We start from the raw sequence: 7,423 nt of genomic DNA on the forward strand, positions 1-7,423 counted from the left end.
TGTTTACCGGACGCCGGTTGCGCACGTGCAGTGGCACTGCCTCACCCCAACAATGCCACCGCGCATGCGCAAGAGGGATCCGGTAAACCGGTATATGTCTCCGGTAGTACGTCTCCGGTATGCTAAAGACGTCTAATAGAGAGATTTAGCATAGCGAGGCCTACAAGAGTAGACGCATACCGGTTTACCGGACGCCGGTTGCGCACGTGCAGTGGCACTGCCTCACCCCAACAATGCCACTGCGCATGCGCAAGAGGGATCCGGTAAACCGGTATATGTCTCCGGTAGTACGTCTCCGGTATGCTAAAACATCTAATAGAGAGATTTAGCATAGCGAGGCCTACAAGAGTAGACGCATACCGGTTTACCGGACGCCGGTTGCGCACGTGCAGTGGCACTGCCTCACCCCAACAATGCCACTGCGCATGCACAAGAGGGATCCGGTAAACTGGTATATGTCTCCGGTAGTGCGTCTCCGGTATGCTAAAAACATCTAATAGAGAGATTTAGCATAGCGAGGCCTACAAGAGTAGACGCATACCGGTTTACCGGACGCCGGTTGCGCGCGTGCAGAGGCACTGCCTCACCCGAACAATGCCACTGCGCATGCGCAAGAGGGATCCGGTAAACCGGTATATGTCTCCGGTAGTACGTCTCCGGTATGCTAAAAACGTCTAATAGAGACATTTAGCACAGCGAGGCCTACTAGCGTAGGCGCATACCGGTTTACCGGACGCCGGCTGCGCACGCGCAGTGGCACCGCCTGGCCCCACGAGCGTGTGTTCGGGCGACACCTCCTATAGCTTTAGGAGGCGTTCCATGGGTCGGGAGGTATCCGTTAAACCTGCATACGTATACGCTAGTGATAAATCTTCGCTATGCTAAATCTCTCTAATGATCGCACTCGAAACTTGAAACAGAGAAGCACAACAATACATGCTGGTAAAGCGGAACAAGCTTGCAGTATACGTGCTGCTTACTCCCTTTCGTGATTTCAAATGTTTCTATTTCCGAGAGTCTAGTCCGCTGGCTGTCAGCCCGTGCCTTAAAATAAGTCGACTTTCGACAATTCTAACTGAAGGGACAGAAAATTTGTTCGCTATATGCTGAGCTAGAATTAAGGGGAGCCTTTCTAGCGCGTTCGATGTTTGCGGTACCAAAGCTTCGGTTCAAATAAATCGGAACTTCGACTTAACGGCGTTCGAGTTCAATAAGGTGGTCTGCGCGGGCCATCCTCGGAAAGCTAAGCAGCGAATCGTGTACTTAATGCGCATAACTGCTGCGTAAGCGATGGTTCAGAAAAAAATAGACCGGGGGACAAGAAGTAACCAAGAGTGTTCGATTACTTGCAGGCATGGCTGCATTAGTCCTAGATATGGGCAGCCGGCTATAGGCTGTTGCGCCTCTAACGTCACTCGCTAAACCCCTCTGACGGCAATACTTCAGGCTTAACATTTTAACATCCTGCCTGAACAAACTCCCAAGATCTCAAGCTGTGCTTGCGATGCTGTCATCTTCGTCACGTACCCGCGTTCACGCGCGTTAAACTGCCAGTCTCCCATGTTGTAGTTTTGAAAGTGTCGTCTTCATCCCCTTTCATCAGCGCGCGTGGAAGCGTCTTTCTTGGTAAACGCTACTGCATTGGTTTCTAAATATTCTTCGCGTACATTAGTTTTAGTACACAGACACAACAACGCGCTGCCTGATTTGAGCAGTGCATATAGATAATAATGAAATGTTATAAGTGCAGGGCACATGCATGCATGCAGTGCGTTCCAGTAGTGAAGACAGAGTGATATTTTAGGCCTTAACTCGTGTCTCGGTTTTGTCTCACGTATTAGCTCAGACAACACTACACACACGTACAGGGGAGATCGAAAGAAATGCGAACAGAGCGGGGTATACGGCGCTCCACTGTTCGCATTTCTTTTCATCGCGGTTTTACTTCGGTGGCAGGAAGAAGACGCTAGAGTCGTCCGTCAGTCATTCTACGATAAATCTAACATATCGTTTTCGTGCCACCCAGGTAATAGCGCGATCAAAATAAATTCAAACAGAGCGGAGCCTAGGCGCGGAGCGCCTAGCTCCGCTCTGTTCGCATTTCTTTTCATCGCGATAGTACACACAAGAATAGTATCATGTAGGCTTTCGTCCAATAGTGACTTGAGGGCTTGTCTTATATGTTTATTACTCAGAAATAACGCCAGAAGTTGCTGACATAAAAAGATAACTCGTAATTTAAAATGATTGATAGTGAGGGAGAAGGTGAGGGAGTTGCCCACCTCTCGTTAGGGCACACAGCCACATAACACGGAGTGATACATCTAGCTTCATTTATTTATTATTTTCTTTTGCGGACTTCTTCCGCACTCAGGACGTATGCAAGATGCACTGCTAAACGCTCGACGACGCCGTCATACCCGCAGTTTTGTATATCTTAGTACTCAGCGCTAAAAATTCTGCCGACTCGGCTGACATATTTAGGCAGAGTATCCTTGAAATCCACAACGAAGGCTCGGGCACTGCAATCAGAATCACAGCCTTAAAGAGCTGCACTAAAGTGTTAATTGAAATAAACAGTAGTGTAAAATGTAAATAAAAAAGTGTATCTTTTCTCCAGCTTTTGTTTTTACTTGCTGGGCCGAGTAGAACGACGCTGCCCTCCTGGCTGAGCTTTTCTTTCTCGCCGGTGTACGCGGTGACGCTTCACCGGCTATCCTTTCGCTCACGGCGCGTTTGGGGTGTGCACTGAAAATTGAGAGAGTTACTGCGCCATTTACTTTCCTCAAAAACCGCTTTTTTTATCTCGTATGCTGCCTCGATAGAGCATCCCTTTGGTAGGGTGGCGACACGGATCTTTCGATCGGGAGGCGCCATTCTAAATCACAAGGATTACGCCAATTCTAATAATGAAGACGCTTCTAAATTTAATCTGAAATAAGATTTTCATGTCCGGAAGAAGTACTGGACGCTTTGGTGAGTAAAAAAAAATTGAAGGACGCTTAAGCTTCGCCTTTGAGAGCAGGATGCGACAGCGTGTTGCTGCATTGGCAAGGAATCCACGGAAACGCCATCGTCCTTCGGTGCCAGCCTTTGCCCGGACAATTTAAGGAAAGGAAACTTATCTTGGTGGACACCCGAACCACGCCGTAAGGCGAGGAAAATGAAAATAAAATTTTTAAAGTAAAGGAAAGGACGCCTGTCTCACATATATCGGTGGACACCCGAACCGGGCTGTAAGGAAAGGAAATTGAAATGAAAATTGGTTTTAAGGAACGGAAATGACGCCTGTCTCACAATTTTCGCTGGACACCCGTACCGCGCCGTAAGGGAAAGAAAATTCATTCCCTTACGGAGCGGTCTAGGTGTACACCGAGATGCACCATTTATCGCTCACGGCCTAAGGCGCCGACGACACCGGCTATTCTGCGACGCGAGCTCCTTAACGCTGTCGCGTTAAACATTAGGAGGATACTTAATCTCCGCGTTAAGGGTATAACGCGATAGCGTAGTGGGTTAGGCTTTCCATCCTGAGCAGTTTGACACCTTTGAACGCATTTTTCATTTCTTAAAATTGCTTCCGTTAATTAATCGATGAATTACACTAAATTTTCTTAATTAGCATCATCAAGCATTGGCTTTTCATTCTGACCATAATGATACCTTTGAACCACCTTTTTCCAATTTTGCCATTTTCATATTTTCCTAATTAATCAACAAATTACAATGATTTCATTAACTCGTCATTGCCTATCACACACCAATCAGACATCAATCACTAGAACCACAAATTACCATGCTAAAATTTTTTTCCGCAGCCCCCGATTATTTCCGACACGCTGTGCCGACTACTACTACGCCGACGGTTTTCGACCGAACGAGCTCTATGCGCTATCGCGTAGTGCGCGAAAATGCTGTTAGGCTCACAGCCCCTAGGGTGTAGGAGAGTGCAAGGCACGGAGAAAGGAGAGACACAGGAAAGCGAAGTGAAATTCTACATTTTTGACTTTACCACTTAAGAGTGCAGCACTTTATCAGCAAATGGATATTGGTCAGAGAGTAAAGAGAATTTATTCCAGATCATGAAACAATGGGAGACGTTGTGAAGCGATGATGACAGGTTGTTGATGTAGCACAGAGTACACACAAACAAAGACACAGTTTCAACACATTGCACATAACCTGCAGGATTGAGGTCTGCTTCAGTACTGCTGGTCCTGTGAGGTCTGTAAGACGGCGACGTTTGTCCTCCGGCTTCTGAAATCCCACAACACTGGCCTAGCACAGAACTTGTGTCAGTTTGCCTTCTAAACGAAACTAAGGACGATGGATATTATTGCTAATGAAGGAGTCGAGTCGCATATCCCCAATAGCTCAAAGTTTGTGAGATGGGGGCAAGCGCATATCATATGATATGGGCCTGCCAGAAGAATTCGCAAATAAAGAGAGTAAATCAATCAACGAGAGAAGGCTGGGAGCCGACCTTGTCCGGCTGCTTGAATCTGGAGTCCCAGAGGGCTCTGGTTCAAAGAGCGCGGGCAGCGGCTACCGCCAATGGTGTCCCGGAATGAGGACTACCACCCAGGCAAGGGAGCGGTGAAACCCTCCACTCTCCTCTAAAACCCACCCCAGTACATCCAATAAAGCTTTACCACCACCACCCCAAAATCAACGGAGCCTAAACCTTCAGCTGGTTTTGAGAAAAGGAAAGGCGCATAACTGCCTCAATTTTTAGGTGGATGCCACCGTTTAGTCACAGCGCTATTGAGGTTTCCCTTGAACAAGTGAGCCAGTTACACTTGCTTCTCGGAGGCTTCACAGACAGGAACACGCCGCTGAAACCCAGGGAGTGCGGCTAGAAATGTTTTCGCACTAAAAACAATGACTGATGGTTTAGCATTCCTATGCACGAAATATTGTGCGAAAGCACGCTAGACCACTAGAATTTCGGGGGTGGGCCAAATATTATTCGGGAGAATCTCAGGTACCTTCCAAACGTGGTCACTTAATTTTTAAATTCTCGGGGGTGGGCCAAGCCCATTTTGACATTGTCCCAGGTTGGTTCCGAACGTGGACCAACTCAATTTTGAAATTTCCGATGGTGGCCAACCTCATATTTGGAGGTGCTCCAATTCCATTTTGAGACTAGGCCAAGCCTGTCCACCAGAGCCTGTCTTACACCCACACCATAATCACCGGCATCCAAATCCGGCAAAGGTCATTTCAAGGTCAAACTTGGTGTGCCCTAACCTACCCGCCATGGTGACTCAGTGGTTAGGACACTGGGCTACTGATCCTGCGTACACGAGGTTCGAACCCGACCGCGGTGGCTGCGTTTCGATGGAGGCGAAACGCTAAGGCGCCCGTGTGCTGTGCGATATCAGTGCACGTTAAAGATCCCCAGTTCGTCGAAATTGTTCCGAAGCCCTCCACTACGGCACCACTTTCTTCCTTTCTTCCTTCACTCCCTCCCTTATCCCTTCCCTTACGGCGCGGTTCAGGTGTCCAACGATATATGAGACAGATACTGCGCCATTTCCTTTCCCAAAAAACAATTATTCTTATTATTATTATTATTATTATTATTATTATTATTATTATTATTATTATTATTATTATTATTATTATTATTACCCTCGCCCTGGAATAATCTTCTTTCACTCCCTCCTTTATCCCTTCCCTTACGGCGCGGTTCAGGTGTCCAAAGATATATGAGACAGATACTGCGCCATTTTCTTTCCCCCCAAAAAAACCAAAACCAAAACCAAAAACCTCCCTCACCCTCACCTCATGATGTCTTCCCCCTCCCTCTCGCCTCACCATGTCTTTCCTCCCTCAGCCTCACCTCATCGAGTGAAATCCTCACGAGGTAATAAAAAATAAAAAAACGCTAAAGTCGTCCATGATTGTGACATGAATAACGCTAGCGTCGTTTTATTATCAGCCAGGTTGCAAGCGTTATGAGAATAAATGCGAAAAGCGAGCGTGTAGCTATCGCGCTGTTGGCATTTTTTATCGCGAGACTGCTCACGTATGCATACCCAAGCAATAACTGCATCCCCTTTTTTGCCTAATTAGCAAGAGAGCGACGGTATGCTTCATTGGCTGCTGCAAAAGCTCACACAATTTGTAAAGCATGCGTTATATAAATTCCATGCCGCGCGGCCGTAGCTTCAGCCGCGCTGGACCAAATATGGCGGCGGGTTGGAGTTGCCGCAGACGGCCGCGGTACTTTTCCCATTTCAGCGACTTTACGATGCTGAGGCCAAATGGTGGTGTCGTGTACGTCGTCGTTGCCATCATCGTCAGCGCAGCTACGTCCACTACAAGACATAGGGCTGTCTAGCTGACCTCTGATTAACCCTGTCCTGCGTCGGCTGGGGTCGCCCTGTCCCCGCAGACTTCCATAGCTCATCTGCCCTAGTGTCCACTTCTCTAGGAATCCACTCCGCTATCGCAAGGCATCATCGGCTACCTTTCCTCCGCATAACATATTCACTGCCCGTGCGTCCATTTCCTCTTATTAATTTCGACTATTCACTCTCGTTCGAGTTGAGTTGAGGTGTTTAATGCTACACTTGGGGTTAGCCTTGCTTATTCTGCCGGCACTCTCGTTTTTTCCCTGGCCCACCCTTATAATTCGTCCTTTAACTTTACCCCTGTTGTCGTCCTTTCGCAGCGTTGGCTGTAATTTCAAACCTTTTAGTCATGTTACCATGTTCTACCCCTTTTTACCCTTTTAATTGTTGTCTCAGAAATAGAAAAAAATGAGAGAGACAAATAGAGAGAGAGAGAAAGCCCGGACCAGCAACGCCGCCAGGCTTAACACCAATTCAAGATAAATGAAAAGGATCTAGAGTTCTACTCCATCTCCATGATAGTTATTATATAGGAAAAGTATGCAATCGTTCTTATTTGCACACGCATCCCCAAACACTGTTTAACTGTGCGCAGACTTTCTCTAATGAGTAGGTACTGATTACACTCTGTAATCGGTTCGTTTTACGTGCGCGCACCAGAGCTGCGATGCAACTTTCACGCTCAGCCGGAGCCTAAACGCAGGGGCACCATATCTGCTGCTGCGCATTTCCAGACATCGTCTGATAGCGACGAGACAAGCCAGTAAAGATAAAAAGTGTACAAACCTTTTTGCTGACAGCCATGAGCTCAGACAGCTGATCGTCCGACTTACCTGGCCGATGTATGCATTGTCTGCCTGCGGCTTGATCCAAATACGTTACAGCGGGCGCGCATGAGTCACTAGATGCGCCGGTAAGGTAGTACATACCAAAAGAAAGCCAAACAGAGTAGAAATATGAAAAGTTATTTTCAAGAAGCTTTATTCGCATTGTGTTTCACGCGTACCGACGAAAGCCAGCAGCAGCGCGCCAGGTGCATGCAGCCTCGCCGTTAGACTGTCTAC

The 7,423-nt window shown here is 47.4% G+C and overlaps 1 pseudogene across 1 annotated transcript in view; it reads right to left on the minus strand.

The window, feature by feature from the left end:
• The window catches only part of LOC144125485 (alcohol dehydrogenase class-3-like), a 41,105-nt pseudogene extending 35,313 nt beyond the window's left edge, over positions 1-5,792 (minus strand). The window contains exon 1 of the transcript XR_013313386.1: positions 5,788-5,792. The product of XR_013313386.1 is annotated as an alcohol dehydrogenase class-3-like (transcript). The remainder of the gene's footprint in view (positions 1-5,787) is intronic.
• Positions 5,793-7,423: the final 1,631 nt, after the last annotated feature.

Source organism: Amblyomma americanum, chromosome 1 (assembly GCF_052857255.1).
Source record: "Amblyomma americanum isolate KBUSLIRL-KWMA chromosome 1, ASM5285725v1, whole genome shotgun sequence".
NCBI lineage: Eukaryota > Metazoa > Arthropoda > Arachnida > Ixodida > Ixodidae > Amblyomma > Amblyomma americanum.